Source organism: Gouania willdenowi, chromosome 24, assembly GCF_900634775.1.
Source record: "Gouania willdenowi chromosome 24, fGouWil2.1, whole genome shotgun sequence".
In the NCBI taxonomy this organism is placed as follows: domain Eukaryota; kingdom Metazoa; phylum Chordata; class Actinopteri; order Blenniiformes; family Gobiesocidae; genus Gouania; species Gouania willdenowi.
In genome coordinates this window covers 5,014,805-5,037,555 of record NC_041066.1, presented here as the reverse complement: position 1 = coordinate 5,037,555, position 22,751 = coordinate 5,014,805, and the positions used below count along the sequence as shown (strand labels likewise).

At 38.1% G+C, this 22,751-nt stretch overlaps 1 pseudogene; it reads left to right on the top strand.

Annotated features, from left to right (window-relative positions):
- The first annotated feature begins 2,130 nt into the window (after positions 1 to 2,130).
- LOC114458047 (transcription factor AP-2-delta-like) overlaps positions 2,131 to 22,751 on the top strand; it is a 37,311-nt pseudogene continuing 16,690 nt past the window's right edge.

Sequence of the window (22,751 nt, the reverse complement as noted above, 5' to 3'; positions counted from 1 at the left end):
ATCGCGGATTTGAGAAGTTTTTTGTTTTTGTTTTCCAAATCTAAAAGTACAAAGTTTGAGCTCTTATCGTTTTTTTTGTTTTGTTTTTTTTTTGAGCTCTTATCTTTTGAATGAGTGAACCTGATTGGTGCATTGTTTATATATTTAAAGATGTAATTTGGAGGAACTAAACTGTCATTCAGTTATTGTTTATTAAATGCATTTTGAAATTGATTAAGGAATGCTGCTGTCAAAGTGGCTCAAACTGCAGATTATGAGCACTCAGCAGTGACTGATTGGATTAAATTTAGGGGGAAACCTTTGACAAATGTATCTATGATCAACCTGAACCTCCTTCCACTGATGGAACCAAAACTCCATCCTCTTCATCAGCTCTTTACTGTTGCAGTGACAGAAAGGCCTGTGCTTAAAAGCTTCCCTGGCTGCATTGGGCTTCACAGTACGGGTTCCGGGCCTTTCCCTGCCCCGTCAGGCGGCAGATGGACGGGCTCCTGCAGATCAGTGCAGCGCATCTGCTGCGACGCTCCCAGCCCCCGGTAGAGCGGGTAGAGCGGGGCCACTCGGCTGCTTTAAGCCCTATTAGGACCGTCTACCGTGCAACTGGTGCCTGCACACACACATAAATACAGCCTAGATCAGCAAATCCTCCAGATATGAATAAACTACAGCTGATTTATGGGCTGGATGATGTGTTGGGACGCTGGTGCAGTCAAGTGTGAGCTTGGATCCCTTTAAACACATGATTGGCTTTAAATGTACTTTACCAGTTCCAATGTCGTTAAGACTTTTGAGTTTAATGTAAATTAGAGTAAATTTGTGTCGCTAAACGGTTTTTTTTTTTTTTTTTTTTTTTTTTTTGTTTTTGTTTTTGTTTCTCTTTTCAACTTTTCCAGCTTCAATAACACAATCAGGTTATTTTTTGTCACTCCAAATATTAAATACTAATAAACAGCTCTCTTCTCTCTCCTCTATCTCTCTCTCTCTGCTCCTCTTCTCTCTCTCTCTATTCTCTCTGGCCCTTCAACAGGTCTTGAGGTTTCCCGGGAGCCTGCAGGCAAAGCATCTTTTTGTCGGTTTATTAGAATATTAGGCCTGAGAACTTTTAAAGGGAGCAGGTTTTAAATTGAAGGGCGTTCTGCACCGACTTCTGTCTTTCATATCATAAGGAATATTTTTTTATTTCGCTCTCACTCTCCTTCTCTCTCTCTATCTCTGTCTCTCCTCTCTCTCTCTCTCTCTCTCTCTCTCTCTTTAAGGACTGCAAAAAGGAGGTAAATTAGGGGGAAATTAGAAAAAGTGAGACAAAATCTATAAACTGAATATTTTTATTTCCAAAACATTATTATTATTATTATTATTATTATTATTATTATTATTATTATTATTATTGTGGACTAGGGCAGAGAGGCAGACGTATGCAGTAACAGATGGGAGGGAAATAGTTGCTTAATTAAAGCTCAATCCGGCGTCCCTGCGTCAGCTCGGTCACAGTCTGCACTTTAATAATCTCAGGGAGTCGCTTTGCTTACAGTTACAGCTGAGGATGGAAAAAACAAGACTGATTGGGGTTTATCAGTCAATATATGTTCTGCTCCCCCTCTGCCTCTCTCTCTCTCTCTCTCTCTGTGTTGGTTTGTTTTGAAAAGCAGCTAATCTGACTGACAGGAGGATAACTCTCCTCTCCTCCATCATCATCATCATCATCATCATCATCATCATCATCATCATCATCATCCTCTCTTACCCCCATTTCGCTCCTTCTTCAGGATGTGACCAAGCATTAGCGGTGCCCGGGTGGCCTTAGGGTACATGATCCATCAATGTGGTTTCTTCTCTTTATTTAAATCCCCTTTTTGTTGATTTTACACCTGATAATACATCAGAAGCGTTTCTTTAGGATAAGATAAATGATCACGAGTTTATTTAAAAAACAGAATCTACGGAAATTATTAAGATATTTGATATTATTATTCAACATGCTTTGTTTATCCTGTATAGTGTGTGTTTTTTTGTTTTTGTTTGTTTGTTTTTTTAATGTTGTCTAATGTGTCAACGTATTGTTAGTGTTTCCTGATATTTTTTTCCTATCATGTATGTTTGTCATGTTTACTGTCTTGCTTATTTAACATCATGGCCAGTGGACTATACAGATGAAAAATAACCTCTTGGCTATTTTTTTTTTTTTTTTTTTTTTTAACTCATGTTTATTAAATTCCACTGTCTCTTGAAATAAACTAAACTGAAACTGAATAGACAAGAAAGAAAGAAAGAAAGAAAAGAAAGAAAGAAAAGAAAAAAGAAAGAAAGAGAAAGAAAGAAAAGAAAAAAAAAGAGAAAAAAAGCAAGAAAGAAAGAAAGGAAAGAAGAAAGAAAGAATTGTGCTGCATGCCTGAAAAGAAAACAATACATTCAGATCATTCAAAAATAATAATAGGCTAATAGTAATTTATTCTCATGCATGATACAATATTCTTGGTTATGCATAAAGGCAATATCATATAACTACCCCATCCCCCAAAACAAGAATAAAGTGTTTATGGTATAATTTATTTTATTATTAATTATTATATAATTATAATAATGTTATTAATTTAACAGTAAAAAGAAAACGTGTAAAAATGCATTATTTTTAATTCTGAAATATAAATAAATTGGTTTTTGTTTTTTTTTTTGGCGTTTAACATTATTACATTTATCAGTTGTGTGCCATGGTAAAAACTGAGATATTATTTCCTATAAATGACTGAAATACAGTATCTGTCATTATTTTTGCGTATCAAAAATACTAATAAAAGTATGACCAAATTCCAGAAGCGTCTTTACGTATTTTTCATTGTGTAAAAATTATAGTACAATCGTAAATTAATCTATTCATGCACTACAAGCATCGAGTTATGCGTTTCCCTTGTTTAAACTGGATAAATTCAAGCTCTGCTGCAGAAAACTAAAGAAAACCGCCTTTATTCCGTTCTGAATTGGTTTAAAATATCACAAATCAAACTTACATTTCCGATGAAAATCCGCACCATTTCTGTTAAAAATAACAAAACAAAAGAAAAAACAAAAAGGTGACTTTAGTCGATGTGAATAAAAAAAAAAGAATAATGATGAAAGCGGGAAGGAGACCTGGTGGAAAAACAAATGAGTCAAAAAGGGAAAATGTCCACAAAAGGCGTCGAAAATGTTGAAAGAAGCACTCGGTTCCTTATTAAGGGCGAAGATACAATATTTATTCCGTGTCTCCTGGGATGCTCCGCTCCGTCTATGTCCTCCCATTCCTCAGTGCTGATGCTTAATTTTCAAAACTTCTATATTACCAAGGGACCTACGACATCAGCCGAGAAAATACCCTGCAAGTACAAAATCCGTGCGCCAGCCCCGTCCGTGCAGAGGGGAGACGCTCGCCAGCTTTCCCACCGGCTTATCGAGAGCAGCGCGAAGGGGGGACTTCTCTGTTTCTCTCTTTTTGGAGGATTTTGTGGGCATTTATTTATTTTTATTCGATCGGAGTCGGACAGGAGAGGAGGTTAAAAAAAAAAAAAAAAAAAACCAAGACGGGTTTACTTTGGAGAAAGCAAAACTGTCAGCGACCTTCCCCGGACTTGTCCACGACGCAGAGGTAGGTTAATTCAATTATATTTAGTGGTTGATAAATACAGCGTGGCTGTGGAGGAGATTTGAAGTGTTTGTGGAAGTGTAAAGCGCACAGAGGCGCTGTGTGTGTGTGTGTGCAGCTGAATGATTGGTGCGTTTTTGGGCTCTCCGCTGCGTCTCTCTCCGCTCTCCTCTCCTTTCCTCTCCTCTACTGTGAGCTGCTGGGAATGGGTTTTCCAGCAGCTGGGTAATAATAATAATATCTAACAGCACGCCTTTTAAAAGCAGCGAGCAGAGTGACAGGCGTGCCAAAGGGATGCTTCCTGTTGCCGTGCGGAGGTGACATTTCCTTCAGGAGCTTTAACGAGGAGCCTGTGTTTTGGAGTGTGTTTGGAGACACGCAGGCTGAGGCTGATGCTAAATGACACAGCTCATGTATCTCCCCGTCTCTTTATTATCTCTCAGATACGTCACGACGGATCAAACAGCTACCGGCTCATGCAGCTCGGCTGTCTGGATTCCGTGGCCAACTCCTCGGTCGCCTACTCGTCCTCGTCCCCGCTCACCTACCCAGCACCGGCGGGCACAGAGTTCGCCTCGCCCTATTTCTCCGCCAACCACCAGTACACGCCCCTGCACCACCAGTCCTTCCACTACGAGTTCCAGCACTCGCACCCGGCCGTGGCCCCGGAGGCCTACGGCCTGAACTCGCTGCACTCGGGTCAGTAATACCAGCCGCTGCACCACGGGGAGCCCGCGGACTTCATCAACCTGCACAGCGCGCGCTCGGCCCTCAAGTCCTCGTGCCTGACGAGCAGCAGCGGCGCGAGCTGGGCTGCCTCGACGCGGTACCGGCGCCATGACCTGTCGCTGATGACGTCACATGGCTCGCAGGCCTACGGCATGCATCACCCGGACCAGAGGCTGCGCCCGGCGGCCGGCCTGGGGCTCCCCCCGCCCTCAGCGGACGACCTGCAGGGTACCGAGTCCTCCATCAGGCCCCTCATTACCACACCCAAACACCTGATTAGAGTTAGTTTTCATTAAGGGCCTTATGCCTCTGGGCTTCAACCTTCCTGGAACTTCTCTGTGCGGAGTTTGCATGTTCTCCCCTTGCGTCCGACCTGCAACAATCCAATCCAATAAAAACAACATAAAGATGTTTAGTTGAATTGAATACACAGCTGATGAATGAAGGAGAGGAAATGTTAGAATATATGTAAATGAGAGTAAAAACACGAAACAATAACACAATGTCAACAATGAGTTATTTTTGTGATATGTTAAGGTTTTATTTATTCAGACAACTGTTCCTCAGGAAATGCCATGGATTTCCTGAGGAATAGTTGTCTGAATTAATAAAACCTTAACAATTTTTCAAAAGAATCTTGTTAGAATTATTTAGTTTTTTTAGTCTGATATACACCAAGTTTGGTTCAATCTGTGTCCAGATATCAGTAAACTATCAACTGGTTTCTGAGTCTGGTCCCAAAAACACTTTCACAATATATTTTTCAGTCTGTGGCTAAAATCCCAAACCAGTAAATTAAAATCTAAGGTGATAATCAACAATATGGAAAAGAAAAGTGCATTTATAAAGTCTTTTTATTGAACATTTCAAAATAAGATGATTAGCTGCTTCACTTATTATTAAATAAATTTAAGCCTTAACGTGCTAAACAGACGAGTACAAATTTATCTCCCTTTAATTGAATAGATTATGTACTGGACACTGAAATCCTTTTTTTTTACAATCACTCCCAAGTTTGTTGTTGCTTCTTTGCCCTTAGGTTCATACACCTGTTTTTTTTTTTTAGTGATTTATTTATTTTAAAGTTATTTTTCTCGAACTTTCAGTAGGCTCATGCATGTAAATATAAAGCTGATTTATGCATGTATGTTGTTTTGGATTTTTTAGAATTTGTATTTCCACTTTGATGTGTTTTATTCAAGTTGTGTCACGTTTAAAAAATATAACAATAATAGTAATAATTAGGAACATTTTTTCTTTTTGGGGGGGTGCAGGCAACTCAAACATATGTCCTTTATACTTAAAAAATACTGACAAATGTTTCTACATACACGCCCCCAGGGGTACACGTACCACTGTTTGAGAATCCCTGTTCTTTTGTCAAAGCAGAGCAATTCACAGACAGTCTGCGCAGATGTCTGTCTGTTTCAGGTCAGGTTCGCACAAACACATCCTCTCTGTTTAAAGGGAGGAATTATTCCGATATCATTTCCAGACAAAACGTGACAGTACACAGGCTGAACAAATGTCAAGTGCACGCGCACAGAGGCAGAGCCGCTCCAAAGGTTAATTGACTGGCAGTCTATACAATCCCATTGTGCAGTCCGCCCTTTATTCTTTATTCCACCATTCACCAACACACGTCAGCCATACTTTACATAAGTCTCACCATGTAAAGAAATGATGAAAAAAAAAGTGTGTGTGTGTGTGTGTGTGTGTGTGTGTGTGTGTGTGTGTGTGTGTGTGTGTGTGTGTGTGTGTGTGTGTGTGTGTGTGTGTGTGTGTGTGTGTGTGTGAGAGAGTGGGTAAAGAAAAGCCGCTGGTTGCTCTATTCTCCGGTAAAGGGCGGATTAACGGATCGGGGGTTGAACACACAATGGCAGGCTTGAGCACCATAAAGCACCGTAGTTTATCCAATTACCGACTTAACGTCAATCAACGCTGTTTAACGTATGCGGCTAAATCTGTGCAGCTTTCGCTTAAAAAGCAGGTTTAACACGGGTGAGACTTAATTTTAGACGCGTTAACTGTTTACCAAGCTGAGCAAATCTGCCTCTATTATCGTCATTTTTGTGTAATTAAGCTGCAAATTAATACAAGTCTTATTATCTAAAAAAAAAAAAAAAAAAACCCAATAATAATATTAATGCTAATAATAAAAAGCATTAATTTTGTCATGAAGATTAAGACTAAATAAACGATAACAAACATTCTTCTGACGTTTTTTTTTTTTTTTCACACGTATGTTATTTATTTAAACTTTGTTTTGGTTCCTGCGTGATGTTAACACTGAATTGTGTAGTTATTTAAAAAAAAAAAAATCAATTTTAGTAGCACCTAATCATACTTTATATAAACATAATACCTTATAGCACAATTTAATTCGTTTCATTTGGCATTGTAATATTTGTATTTAAAAAAAAAAAAAAAAAAAAAAAGTGATAAGGAACGACTAGTTTAAATAGTGACACAAAATGATGATTGAAAAAAATATTATTATCATTGTTAATATAATTTCAATAATAATAATAAAATAATAATTTATTAACAATAATATTTTAGTATTTTAATATTACATTTTGGTGGTTAAACTATCCGTGTTGTGGGAACATAAGGGAGCGCAGGTTTGACCCTTTCATTGAGCCAAAGAATGGAGCGGTCCGTGAACCTGAACGCACCAGGGCGGCTCTATGAACGGGAACAGATGCGCACGCGGTCTTGTGCAGCTCCGGTTGCATCCTTTGAGCGCGTTAAAGAGATTTTCATGGCGCACAAAGGCAGCTGCCACACCTTTCGCCCGTTCCTAAGCTAATTCATGCAGGACCTCTGTGCGTTTTGTACATTGATTTTATAATCACTTTAGCTCCGGAGTAGAAGAAAAGAAAGAGAGAGAGAGCCGCGGCTGTTTAAGAGAAAGCTACAACATGCAGCACCTTATTTTAATCAGGCTTCTGCTGCTGCTGCCTCGTGGGCCTCGAGGCTCGCACGAGGGATTACGTGTTTTTCCTGAATAAAAACTCGCGTGCTCCGCTTTCCATTGTTGATAGCACGCGGGTGTGACGATGATCTGGACCAAAATGGCGGCTGTAAACAGGTCTTTCCGTGTGCTGTTGCACACAGTGATGCCCCAACAGGTTGGAGGTAAAGCAGGCGGTGTATGTGAGCCGTGGGCTGCGTTCTTCATTCAGATGAAGCTTCACAAACGCTCACAGCATGTGGAGGGATTCACGCTTTCTAATAAAAACGTTTCCACCGTCAGAAAAAAACATGCACAAAGATCTCAGGGTGTGAATCCAGCACGCAGGGCCTGGTGATGGGCTGCTGTTCTTTTAGTCTCCAAGTATCCTCAGGCTAGACACCTTTCAGACACAAATCCGCTCCAAGTGGACACATGGCACATTGTTTTGGATTTTTGAGTTTTGGGCAGAAAATGGTTAAATGTAAGGTCACATATTTAGGATTCCATTCATGTTCTGCTTAGGTGAGGTTTGCTTGTTAGCCAATTGGAATAAAATAAGATGAGATAAAATAAGATGAGATATGATGGGATGAGATAAGATGAGGTAGAATAAGATAAGATATGATAATAAGATAAAATAAAATTGGATTGGATGAGATTAGATAACATAAGATTAGATGGAATAAAATGAGAAAAGAAATGGTTGGATAAAATAAGATGATAAAATAAAATGGGATTAGATTAAATACATAAAATGTGATAAAATAACATAAGATTTGATGGGATAAAATGATGAGATTAGATATAATTTTAAAATGAGATGATAAAATAAGATATGGGATAAGTTAAGGTATGAAGGGATAAAATATGATAAGTTAGTATATGAGATAAGATCAAATATAAGATATGATTATGGGATGAGATAATGATAAGATGAGATGATAAAATATGGGATAATATAAGATTAGATAACATAACATAAAATAAGATATGGGATAAGATAAGTATAGGATGTGATGGGATAAAATAAGATAAGTTGGTATATGATTGGACGAGATGAGATAACATATAAGATATGATTATGGGATGAGATATAATAAGATGAGATGAGATATGGAATAAAATGAAATGAGATAAGATAACGTAAAATAAAATACGATGAGATTAGGTATAGGATATAATGGGATGAGATGAGATAAGATAACATAAGATATGATTATGGAATGAGATAAGAAATTATGATAAGATGACATGAGATAAGATATGAAATAAGATCATATATGATGGAATAAAATGAGACAGAATAATAGGACCAGAATCACAAACTGTTTTATTGCCAGTTATATTTTACACAATACGATTGGTGAGTTGGTGCAAACAATAAATATAAATATAAAAGTCAAGATGAGAATGATAACTGCAACCAGTAAAGATGATGTAGAATAGATCTTTATTGCCATTCTTTTCAAAAACAGGGGGGAGTGTTTAGTAGCTCTTCTTAATTAGCAGAGATATACACATTAAAATAATAGAATAATAATCTAAATTGAACACCGACATATTTAAAAAATATATATGATCTTAATTACAAGATATTTGGGGGGAAAGTAGCTCATAATGATCTTATCTCAATAGAACAATTAAATGCTATAAAGAAGGCAAATAAAGATGCAATAAAAATAAGAAAATAATGTGAATAACTGCATTCCTGCACATTTAAAGGCTACTCTGATTGGTAAAGGAGAGAAATGAGACTGTTTGTGTATTCCTAGTGTTGAACAGTCCAGTCCCAGCTGTCAGACAGCAGCAGTTCATGCAGGTTCAGGGTTTAAGGGTCCTACACTACGTTGTCAGCATTCCTGATGCTCAGAGGGTTGAGCTGGGCTTTCAATAGAACTGAGGGAGGGACTTTTTCCTACTGCAGGAGGTGGACTGGACCCACACACACACACTGATACACACGCTTTTGAATAATGTTGGACAGTCCTTGTCATGGACGGCTGCAGTCCTGCAGGGGTTGAATGTCCCTTGAATCGAATGTTGTTTTAGAATTCACCACAGGACAGGGGGGTTTGGTCCAGACCTTTTATATGTGCCTGTGTACAAAATGTTTCAATTTTAAAACAACAACAATAAAATCGGTGCCAACTTGAAAGTTGAAATGATTCTATATCTTTTACTAGTGAAGTTTTCATTTTGCAAACTAAACATTTCCGTCATAGTTTTTGTCAAGTGACAATAACTAGACTAAAACTAATTTAAAAAATACATTTTTGTCGACTAATAAAACAAAGCTATAATTTTGTCCAATCAGAACTCATGTGATCATGTGACCTGAGTCATTGATGAGATCAAATCTGTCTCTGTGTGTTTATGAACATTAATACCATCCATATCAGGTTTATCAATGCTAATGGAATCTTACATATATATATATATATCCCACTAAAATTATTGTCTGAATTTAGCATCTTCTTTGAATTGCTGCTGCTTTTGTTATCTTCAGCATGTTTTTATTGGTTTGAAAGTGTTATTAAAGGCCGAACAAAAGTTGAATTGTGCTCTTTAGAAAATATGAAATCACATTGATGTTTTTTTTAAAGTAGAACCATTTATTAGGGTGTCCCGTTCTGATATTGATATCGGATATCGGTCGGATATTAGCCTGAAAACAAATATTAGATTAAAATTTCCAGATTGTCCGTTATTTTTTATTTTTAATTTTTTCCCCAATTCATTTTTTATTTATTTTATTAAATTGTAGAATACTGTAGACATTATATTGAAGGTTAAAATGTATGTAACCAATTGGTTAATAATAAATGGGTCAGTTTTTCTCATACCTACTGTTGCTGACTATTGTTCGCTGTTTGATCAACACTTGATCATTGTTTTTATTGAAGAAAGAAGAAGTATGAATGATTCATGCTGATATCGGATCAATATCGGTATCGGCCGATACGCAAGGCTGCAATATCAGTATCATTTCGGAAATGAAAAAGTTGTATCAGGACATTGCTAATATTTATCATTAACTTCATAGGAAGTACAAGAAAATAGAGATTTTTTTTAATCGTGTAAAGATGAATTCTTTTTTAAATGCACCCAGTTTTTTAATAAAAGTATATGTGATCTTAGCACGTGTATTGTTTACAACCCTTTACACAAAATGAAGGAAGATATTAAAAATCTCAAAATGTTTATGGTCAAAATGTTGCAGTTTGAAGTTGAGATGATAGAGAATTTTTTCATTTTAAAAAATCACATTGATTTAAAAATTATATATTTCATGAGGTGCAGATAGTTCACTTTTACCCTCAGTTACATATGCAGCCATTTTTATATTAATAATAATAATGGCCACCATTGTTATAGAGCTGTGGGTTAATATTACAAAGCTGCATTAGATGAGTCATACATTTCTTGCTCTAAAACACATGTTCTCAACTCGTGGTTCGAGACTCAGAAGGAGTTAATGGACCCATTATTATTTACCTCTACAAATGAATATAATTTGGTTCTTTTATTTTGAAGCTGACTTTACGGAACAGGATTAGAGGCGATTTTGATGGAGAAAATTATTTTGGGCAAATCAAGAATAATGTCGAAAATAAACTCATAATACAATATTGTGCATGATGAAATTCAAAGGTTTGCTATTAAAGTCAAATCTACGGAAGCAGACCAGGAGCAATTCACCATATATGACAATATTCTTCATCAAAACTGGCTCTAATCTGTTTCTGTACACCTAGCCATAGACGGACTTCATTAGCAAACCTTTAGCTTTTATCACGGTATTGTGTTTTGAGATCATTTTCGAAATTTCGACTTTAATCTAATTTTTCGACTTTAATCTCGTAATTATATTAAAACTTTTCGACTTTATTCTTGATTTGCCCAAAATTATTATCTCCATCAAAATTGGCCCTAATCCACTTCCGTAAAGTCAGCTTCAAAATAAAAGAGTAAAATTCTATTTATTTGTAGAGGTAAATAATAATGGTCCATTAGCTCCTTTTGAGTCTCGAACCACGAGTTGAGAACACGTGTTTTAAAGCATGCTTCACTGTATTAGAGAGAGTAATATATTATGTCTAACACTGATGTTAATGGGTCACTGAAGGTGGACAATAGGAAATGATTTACAGCTGAACAATAGCAGCACCTTAAGGACTCACTCTGTGGGAAAAGCAGCTCCAGCTGCTGTGGGAACATCTGGGTGAAGTGATGTCACCTCCTAATGAGTGCATTTCTCCACAGGGCTCCGTGGAGGCGCAGTGTGGGCTCGTGTTGAACGGACAAGGAGGCGTCATCCGGAGAGGTAAGCCCCCCCCCCCAACCCCCTCCCCTCCGTTTCCTCCCTGTTTGTTCCACGCACTCGAGGCCGTGAACGCAACACGACGCAGCGTTCAGCAGTAGACAGTGAACAAGGCGGAGCACTGCTCTCTGTCTACTGTCAGCGCAAACACGCACTTTACTGTCACTCAGCACAAGCCTGTTTTTACTCATCACTACACACACACACACACACACTCAGCTCTGCAGACACGGAACCGTCAATAAACCTGCAGAAAAATATGACACAATTTTAATTATTCATAACAGAAAAACACACCTAAACGTGCATGTTGTCACATGCAAAATGCCAAAACTCAAATGTAAACACGGATTGACAAAATAAACAAACATGTCATTAAATCATATTAATAATGATAATAATATGAATGAGTATTTTATGCTGCAAGTCTGTTTATGTCAAAGCAAAGAGAAAACTATGAGATAATGACAGAAGTATAGGGAGAGAAAAAAAAAAATCACTATTTAAAAATAAAATAAAAATAATGACCATAAATGTTGTTAGAATTAAATCAGATTGAAAACTTCATCATGACTTTAGAACTTCATGCAAAAACTAAATAGGACAAAGAACAAACTGTGTTTTCAGAGCATATGCATTGTTTTATTGTTTTAATGAAATATAGATATTATACTGAGTGACTGCAGCCCACACAGTGCAGCTGTGTCTACAGATGTAGTTACTCACCAGTGTGACTGTCCTTTGAATGTGGTCGGAATGAATAATGGATTATACTGTATGTAAAGTGCTTTTGTCTGGAGAAAGAAAAAAAAAAACATTGGAAAAAAACTGAATTTGAAAATACTGAAATATTATTATTATTAGTATTATTATTATTATTATTATTATTATTATTATTATTATTATTATTATTATTATTATTAGTAGTAGTAGTAGTAGTAGTAGTAGTAGTAGTAGTAGTAGTAATTGTGAATGTGTCTACACTAGATTCCAGCGACGTCAGGGAGGAAAGTGCACGCACGCGCACACCACCCAAATAAACCAGTGCAGGCCTTCAGGGTCAGGTCTGGACACCTTGAGGTAAAAGTCAGCTCTGAATCAACCAAGATCAGGATATTTCCCCGCATTGGTTTGTAAAACTCCGTTGATTTTATTCCATCAAAAGGCAGCTCTGAGTGCGTGTGCGTCTTTGTGTGCGTGTTTTCTGCACAGAAAGGAAGGCTGTGTCTCGGGTTTAATTTTTCATCAGCTCTGCCGAAGTGTTGGGGCTTTTCTCTTGGATTGACGCGGGAATCCCTTCGCTATCACTTTCGCTTAATGGTGCTCCGTATTTGGCCCAGAGCTCAGCCGCTGCAACCATCACAACCAATAATCTTTGCTTTACCTCCCGCTCCCGTATCGATAGCTTCTCTCGCCTCGGGCGCACGCTTTGATATGCTAATGCCGAGCGGGGCCCCGGATTCAGCCGAGATCATATTAATGTTGTTCTTTCTGACTGCGGCTTTGGCTGCATGAATATTCACATAACCCCTTTTCAAAAGAAAATCACTCAAGAAATGCGGATCCTACTTAGGACGAGTCGTCTGTGTTTTTAATCAGCATGCGTTTCTCTTTTCCCTGCTCCACTAACATCAAGCAGGATCTGTCAGATGCGCGCCCCCCCACTACATCCCGTGCACGCTGGTTTCTCTCATTTCCCTGTCAAGACACTGGCGGGCGTTTTATATTTTCACAGATAAACACTGTTGTTAAAATAAGAGGAGGATGGCATTTGGCCCTTGTCAGTTTTTGTTCTTTTTTCTCCTTTAATTTTTCGCGGGAAACTTGTTATAAAAAAAAAAAAAAAAAAAAAAAAGGCGCTTGATTCCACGTGTGATCCCGCCCGCCGCTCGCGCCGCAGCCCGAGGCTACTCTCCGTTACTTAAATACCGTTATCGCCTCTGGGCCCGCGCTCTGCTGACTGCACTACCGGCAATAGCTCTTGTCAATTGCCCGTGGCAACATAAAATACAAACTACTTTGGATCAAAACATTTTTGGAGGAATTAATATGACGTTAAAACCCGCGGCTTTTACTGGCGCGTGCCCCGTTCCCTGTCAGGGCGCGAGCCTGACAGGAACGGTCTGCCTGCTGGGTGTCACGTGGGTGGACAGCACACGTGTGCAGCCACACACAGGTGAAGCCTGATTACACCTTCAGTTTAGGGGTAACAGGCCTTGAGATGGAACATCATATATTACACGTCTTTAGACTGGGTGTGATTGTTTTTAGAACTTTAGGAAATAGTTTCTTCAAAGAAATTTCAAACTATAGATTCATAACTTAAAACATTGACATGACAATACTAAATATGTTTTGCTATTGTAGAATATTTTCACGGGCGTTTACTACTTAATACTTAACAGATTTTGACAAATTTTCAACCAAAGATAGACCCTATACACAATGGAAGATTCCATTGAATAAACATCAGAGGGAATCCGGTTTAATATACTCATTCTGGATCAGGTTTAAAAAAAAAAAAAACCTATCTCTCATCATTGGCAAAATTTCAAAAATCATATCTCAGTTTGTAATTCACTGATCTTTATTAAATTTGACTCGGTTGTGTCAGGTTGGTTTTTTTAATTAGACCACAGAGTTTCTACTTGATCAGATACAGATTACGCATTTCATCACATATACATATTTTTTTTTTTAAATTGAGGTTTGGACCTATTGTATTATTATAAATAGGGATATACATTTCTTACAAGCCGATCCAGACATTTGGCACTTGGTGGAGATTTACTCTTGTTATACCATGAATCTGACTTTCCAGACTTTTGTTGTTTTTCTACTTTAAAATTCCAGATAATCCACATGGCAGACACACTCTGGTTCAATTCCACAGTCCAAAAACATGTGTTAGTGTAACTAGAGGCATCAGGTGTTATGTGTAAAGTATACATTTTTATTTAGTCAGTCTTATATGTGTCATTGCAGTTTGTATTAAATTAATTTTGCCCATAACTTAAAGGCAGGGTAAATAAAGACTTTTCCATGTCAGCAGGGGGGAGAAGTTACAGTATATACTAAATGATTCTGTCCAAAATATGCTGTTGCAATATCAAATGAGTTTGTCAGACCACCAAGTAGTAATAAATGTAATTTTTGTCATTGTTTTCCTACATATCATGACGTGTTAACAAATATAACATGCAGTTTGGCCACCTGTGATTGAGCTCGGTTCTAAAAGTTTCACAGACATTTTCCATGTCATGAATTCCATATACATGTGAGCTCAGTCAGAGCGAGTGTGTGCTATGTTTCTCAGTACTTTTCTGTGGTATTTCAAGCATCAACTTCAAAATCAAAATCAAAATATTTAAAAAATAACTTATTGTCATTTTAAATGTCTGCATAATTGACTTAATTTTGTTTCTATATTCATTTTAAATTGACATTTTTTCCTCACAATCACAAGTTGCTGTAAAATGAAGGGAAAAAGGCTTTCACTCTCCTCGTGTGAACTGGTGGAGCTGCTGTTTAGGGGCTGCTAGATAACGGCATGTCGCTGTCTGTGGTCCTGAAACAGGATGTCCTGTTTTATTGTCTTGCCTCTTTATTTCTGAGGAAGCCTGTCGAGCACATTTCTGCAGATTGTGAATAATACATCTCGAGAGTTGAAATCTAGGCTACAGCTGGTGATCCAGAGGGCTTAGTTGGGGGCCAAATCATCAACAATGCCCTAAAAAAAAAGGGTCTGGCGTCAGAAAGCAATCTTAGCCTGCAGCACTGCTCTAACGTGGCCTAAATGGCATCCTCTTTCTTCTTCCCATCCAATCCAGTACAGGCCTAATAACAAAGCGACACACCCTGCTGTTAGATTTGATAATGAGGCGGATGAATAATAGAATATAGCCTACAGTACATCTGACAGAAACCTTGTGTTTCAGCTGCTCGGGACGTTAGTTCAAGTGAAAGTTTATTATAATAGAGCCTATTCAGAGCAGTCAATACACTCCACTGATTCAAATACAATTAATAATGTGAGAGCGCCTCTATTATCATTTATTTACAGATTGAGGAGCCTCGAGTACACATTGAAGTCAACCTGAAGGTTGTGAGGTGATTAAATGATGCCCCTCCTGGGATAACAGCTCATACACACAGACAAATATTGAGCTGAAGCTGAAATATCAATATATGTATAGTAAAATGTAAGAAAAAAGAGCTGTATGTAATATTTAGCTTGTGGAAAAAAGCCTGGTTAAAGCTAAGAGAAATACACCAACATGCCAAATGCTTCCAGAAGCTATTCGGATATATGATGATATAATGAACATTTTGCCCAAAAAAACAGTCATTATTAGATAAATGGTTTTTAAAAAAAATGCTCCTACAGGTAGAGGAGTTTGTTTTGCAGCACTTTTCCTTCACAGCGTCGTTCCACCTGATTGATTCGGAGCAAATTGTTAAACGAAGCTACGCTCAAAAACTAATGCGAAAACAAATTGGAGCCGAGGTTTCCTGATTGATCTGTTCTCAGCTACAAAGTGGGATGTTGGTCTTCTTTGTTGCACTCCAGTTTTTCACTTTCTGTCTCAATAACGTCACAGACGACTCATACAAGGAGCATCGGAGGATTTTTCTGCCAAACTATTATGATCGTGCTCATATTGTCACTTTTCTATAGTGGATGATTACTCTACTTCACATGAAAGGAGTGAATGATAAAGTGCATCATGTACTCACCATTCAGCAACCTCTTTCATACTGACAGGAACAGGAGACCCTCATTGTGTTTGGGAAAATAACTTTTCTTTGCTTTAAACATATTATTCTGATCTTGTTTAGTTTTTAAAGGAGAGGCTACACATACTGTATCCTCTATAAATTAAGACCCCCAATGAATACTTTTATACTGTAGCTTAGTTGGAATACGATGTTGGTTGATCAACTGTATACGTTTATGTATCTGCCCTTATATGCCTGGATGTTAATAATACTGGTAATACTTTGCTGCAACCTCAAAACATGAAGGTATATACTATGGGTCAGACGTATTTCATTATTTACTAATCATTTAAACATAACTATTGGAAGAATTGTGTCTAAACCTTCATTTAATCTTCTGTGTCGTCAAGGCGGGTATAGGTCCCCCTACCCTTCATGTGTGCTGAAGTCTGTGTCAAGGTTTGTAGTGGGCGTGGCCTAACCCCCCTCAAGACCATACCCCAGCCTTGCCCCCGTCTTGATAAATTGTTTTTCTGTGCCTGTCATGCCACTTTTTCAACAAAATCCTAAACACTAACCTAGAACCTATACTGCAGTGCCAAGAACGCAGAAACATCTCAAACTCTAACTCATAACTCTAGTGCTAACTCGAGCACACAGACCAGTTCATTAAAGCTCTAATAAGATGTGCATCCGTGTTCTGAGGTCATGCTAAATAATACACTCTTTATGTGATGAGGAACTTGTCAGTCTGCTTGAAAAAAGATGTAAACGATTTCTCAAAGATTGCTCAAAAGTTTGTTTTGATCTCCAATGTAAACAGTCATTTTATTGACATTGTCTGAAAGGTTTTGCGCATTGCATTGTGAGATTGTGGCCAGGTTTTCACTGTAAATGAGAACTGGTTCTCAGTGGCTAACCTGGTAAATAAAAAAGGTAAAAAACATGAAAAGTTGAGTCACGTGGCCAGATGAATAGAAGTGTCATTCTTGGGTGGCTGTGGATCAGCGGTAGAGTGGGTCGTCCAATAAGACAAAGAGTTGGTGATTGGAATCCCACTCTATCCCAGTCATTGCTGTTGTGTCATTGGGCAAGGCAATTTACCCGCATTCCCTCGTATGAATGGGTATGAATTGTGCGTGAATATATCTCATCGGAAACAGTCTCATCGGAAAAAAAGGACTATAGAAATCAAGGCATTATTATTATTATTATTATTATTAATAATAATAAGGCCTACACTAGTATGTATTAATCTAACGAAAACATTAAAATAATTATTGCCTCCAGCAGCTTTAAAGCTGCAGTATGTAGAATGTGAGGCGCTCCATGCTACTCCCTTCTCTCCTGAACGAACCTCATCGGTCTTCTTGTGCACGTGCACAACTGTGGAACTCTTTGCGACTGTTTTCTCCATAGAGACTAGTAACAAATGTAGGGACTTTCTCTTGTGTTTTTGGAGAGTTTTTTGATGTTTTAGAGACATGAAAGCACGTATCGATAGTAAGAGGCTTAGAGCCACGCTGATCACACGCAAGCAGCTGAGCTCAGCTGATCAGAGCAGACACACTCCGTCCACACTGCATATGAATTGGGTCTGTTCTTTCCACTTTAGATCATTTTTAAAAAGCTCATTATTCCATCTGTTCCCTCTCTTCTCTGACTCGGGGCAAACTGCGCTAACTGTAAGCGGATTGGGTGTAGTTTGCCGCATACCGAGTCAGAGGAACTTCCACGGAGTCCGTTCCTCCTGAACACGTTTGTGCCTTTATTCTGTTGCTTCTCCACCTCGGTTTTCCTTTTTCCTCTTGATTTGCCATGTAAATGGGACTGTCCCTACTGTCAGATCAAGAATGCACATTGACTTTTGACGAGCAGCTCGAGCAGCCAATAGTAATGCTTAAAACAGCTCGAGATCGCTCTGTTGGTAGAAAGATCTCTGATAGGCTGAAGTCCAGCGTCACGCTCCTGTATTTCTAAATCTCATTCACAGAGCCAGGAGTCACTGTCCACTCAGAACGCTTTGGATTACAATACACAATACAATACAATAAGATGACTATAGATTTTTGACGAAATAAAACAAAAACAAAAAAAAACTTACAAACTGCAGCTTTAAGTGATATTATTCTCTTCAGCTATGGGGTCATAATGTTGTGGCTTAGCAGTGTGCAGTAGTGATTGAAAAACGTTTAGCCTGCTTTGCTGTTCTTGTTTGTAAAAACTTGCTCGGAGAAGTTTCCTGACAAAGTCAATTCGCTTTTGTTTTGTTTTTCCTGTGTTGTGTGGTTCAGTTAAAAGTAGTTTGTGGCCAAGAAAATAAAGAGACTTCCACTGTTTATCATCAGCCTGTACACGACTTAACATCTGATCAGCTGAACTATATACTGGTACTTCAGTTCCTGGTTTTTCCCTGGTTTTTTGGCTCTGACCTGTATTGTTTGTGATCTTTATTTTTGTGCAGGAGGAACTTGTGTGGTCAACCCCACAGACCTGTTCTGCTCAGTACCGGGCCGACTCTCTCTGCTCAGCTCCACCTCCAAGTACAAAGTCACCATCGCTGAGGTGAAAAGAAGATTGTCGCCTCCAGAGTGCCTCAACGCCTCCTTACTGGGTGGCATCCTGCGCAGGTCAGCACACACCCATGGCAGCAGTAGACAGTAGTTAGCTGAATTACACTCTCCCTGTTTAACGGGACCCTCCACTGTTTTTAGTAGTTTATTTAAACAGTAACTAAACCCTGAGGTTTTGGCTGTAGTGCCACTAGTGGAGAAACTTAAAAATGCCTTGATAATGGGCGGGGCCCCTGGAGCAGTTCAGACACGCCCAGTCTCTACTTTAAAATCTGCAAAGAACAATCTAAGCTAAGCTAACTAGCTACTCAATACCTCTTTATTCACATTCTCTCATTCCAACCTATTCACCACAGATTGCAGAGTCCCCAGGTGGTACTTTTCATAGGAGGGAAGCTAACTGTAGTGTTTCATGATATAAGAAGCCACCACAACAATACAAACCTCCATTCTCAGCCAATAGCAAAATTTGATTGTAATAGCCAGGTTTCAAGGGCAGATACTCTTAAATTTTTTACAACAAAATAAATACTTTGCTAAATTGAAATACTTTGACCAAAATGTGAAGAGTTGGACAACACTCAATCAACAACAATACTTTATACCTAAAATATGTGTTTTCAGCAGAAAAAAAGTGGTTAGGGTTTTAGTCATTATGGGGTTTAGTTATTATTCACCGTATCATTTTATTGTTTTTTAAAGATGGGCGTTATAGAGTCTGTGATCCGCGATCTTGATTTGCGGCAAAGCTTTATGGGTTGGGACAGCAGTTCATCATTTACAGTGATGCCCCATTGATTTTGCTTTGTTTACATTAGTAATCAGGATTACAAAGAAACAAACTGTGTCAGATTTTCCCTTACCAGCTGGAAACTGAGTATTTGTCAGATATCTGGCCATACACGCCGGTCGTTGCCCGATCTCGTTAGGTCTCAGAAGCTAAGCAGGTCTGGGCCTTGTTAGTAGTTGGATGGCAGACTACTGAGAATTCCAGGTGCCACAGTGGGGCGGCAGTCATCCCAGTGGTATCTGTCATTGTGTCCTTGGGCAAGACACTTCACCCACTTTGCCTAGTAGGAATGTAGTGTGTGAGTGAGTGTTGGTGGTGGTCGGAGGGGCCGATTGCGCACTATGACAGCCTTGCTTCTGTCAATCTGCCCCAGGGCAGCTGTGGCTACAATAATAGCTTACCACCACTAATTGTGGAGTGAAAGAATAATGCCTTAATTCTGTAAAGCGACTTTGAGTGTCCAAAAAAAGCTCTATATGAAAATCATATATATTATTATATGTAGTCGCCGCACTCCTCTTTGATTGCCTCAGCCTGGTTAGTTGAAGAGTGGCGCTACAAACTTAGCATTTTGTCGTGTTAATGAATGAATGCACTGCTGGATTAGATAAACAAAGTAAGAGTGACTCAATCGATGATGATATTGGATTTTGGTTCGATATTAGCAACAAACAAAAAAACCATATCGTTTTATATTGGCTGATATAATGTATCCTATTGTTTGTATTAGATTCATTGAGGTTATTTTTCACGGTCGTCTAATTTATTTATTTTTTCATTGATGTGTAGAATATGTATACATTTAAATAATATCACTTGATCGAACATTTTCTAACATTCCACACTACAAAATAAGTAATAATTAGGGATGTACCGATTCACTCAACTCCCAATACGATTCGATTCACGATACTGGGTTCACGATACGATTCTTTCACGATTTATTTTACAAAATGGGACTGTAGAAAAATGATGACTGAAAAATATTCCTTTATTTTTTCGGGGAAAAAAACTCTAATGTTTTCCTTTTATTTTTCATTGTCAAAAGAATCCCTTGATAAACTATTCAAAACAATGCAATTTAACTAAAAATAAATCTTGAATGAAATATATAAAGGAATAATACAAATGAAGAAGAAGCCTATTAATTTAAATTCTGGTTCTATAGTAAACAATGTTAAACTGCATAAAAGTTATTTTTAAAAGTGCAACTGAACATTTATTTTGTGCCTTAACAATTGGACTTAAAAAAACAAAACAGTCATTTAACTGATTTACGTCAGATATTTGTTTGGACCAGCAGAGGGCGCTGGTAACCCAGTGGTCGGTTGGCATGCAGAAATTCTAGTAGTGAAGAAGAGATGCTATGCTAGCAGACAAAGCTAATAGAAAAGCGTGACTTTTACAGATATTCACGTAATATTACAAAAATTTTTTGGTGCTAAAGGGGTAAGGAATCATTTATGAACATGTTTAAAAGTAGAAGGCGGCCAGAAAGAAAGTATTTGCAGATTCCGCCCATCGCCAACACTTCTAGATAGCTCTGCTGGTTAAAAAGCTACTGCGATTAAATTTTTACATTATCGATGTGAATCGTGATACCTATGAATCGATTTTTAACTGCCTTACGATTAATCGTTACATCCCTAGTAATAATTGTATGTACGATTCATGATGATATTGTATCAGATCAATATCGGGATCTGCCAACACATAAGCCCAAAATATTGGTATCGTATTGGAAGTGAAAAAGCTGTATCAGAACAATTCTAGAAGAAAGTGAGTCTGTGTCTGCACTCAATGACACATTTTGTTTGTTTTTTCTCTCTTGATTACCAACCTTAACAAATGAAACTCAAATAATGAGATGACATCATCAAGACAAACAACCCATGATGCTTTGCGGCAATAGATGATGGCAGATAACAAGCTTATCTTTAAAAGGCAATGAAATGAATATGGTTCATATGAAGGGGTTTTCATAAGCACAGATCTTGTAATACATACATTTAGAAGTTTTTAGACCAAACTTACACAAACAGTGGAAGGTCCTTTTTAAGGCTCAGTGCAGCATTGTTTACAGGTCAACTTGTCCCAGTATTTACTGATCCAGTTTCCGTCCTTGTCTGTTATTAAGTACTAACATTAGTATGAGGCTTCATAAGATATAAATGTCTGTAGGCAAGGCAAGGCAAATTTATTTGTATAGTGCATTTCATACACAAGGCTACTCAATGTGCTTTACATGATCAAAAAGTGCAACAGAAAACATTCAGCAACCTAAAATAATAACAACATCAAAGTCGACAGCAAAAAAAACAAAAATGTAGCAAATTAAGATACAGGCCATCATTCACCTTCCAAGCACCTTGGAGATGCTCTCACTAATTTTTCCAAAGCTCAATTCTTGATGCTTTTCCAACCATCTTGCTTTTAAATAAGTGAACAGCTGCTGTGACATGAACTAGTCTTTATGTTGAGGCTAAAAAGAAGGAGATTTTCAAATTGTTTTATTTTTTTGACCTGATTTCATATATCCTTTAACAAAAATCATGCTGGAGTTAGCGAGTGAGTGTGATCGACAAGGATTTAGGGAATGAAATGTATAACTCTAGATCTGGCTTGAGTCTTTGTAACTCTCAGATGAAACAGAGGATATATTGCAGGGCCCACAAAAGGCTATTGTAGGTGAATAAGGGCTGGTGCTGCACGCGCCGCCATCCTCGAGAGCCAGAGGGAAGGCGAGACCAGGCCAAAGCAAACCAGGATCAGAGGAACCAGAGGAGAGCAAGAGTTGCCAGCACTGTATTATTGATGAGCTGGAAAGAAAGCAGGGGTCGGGAAAACAGTGAAAGCTGAGAATATGGCTAGTCCAACAAGAAGAGGCTTCAGCAGAGAGAGAATGGAAAATCTAGATGCAGGAGAATGTGTTTACTTCATTATATTTAACCCTAAGAGATACACAAAGACTGCACCTTTAAAAGGAAGCACAACAAGGATCATTCTTCAGTGGAAGGATCAGATCTAAATATGAGCTGACATGT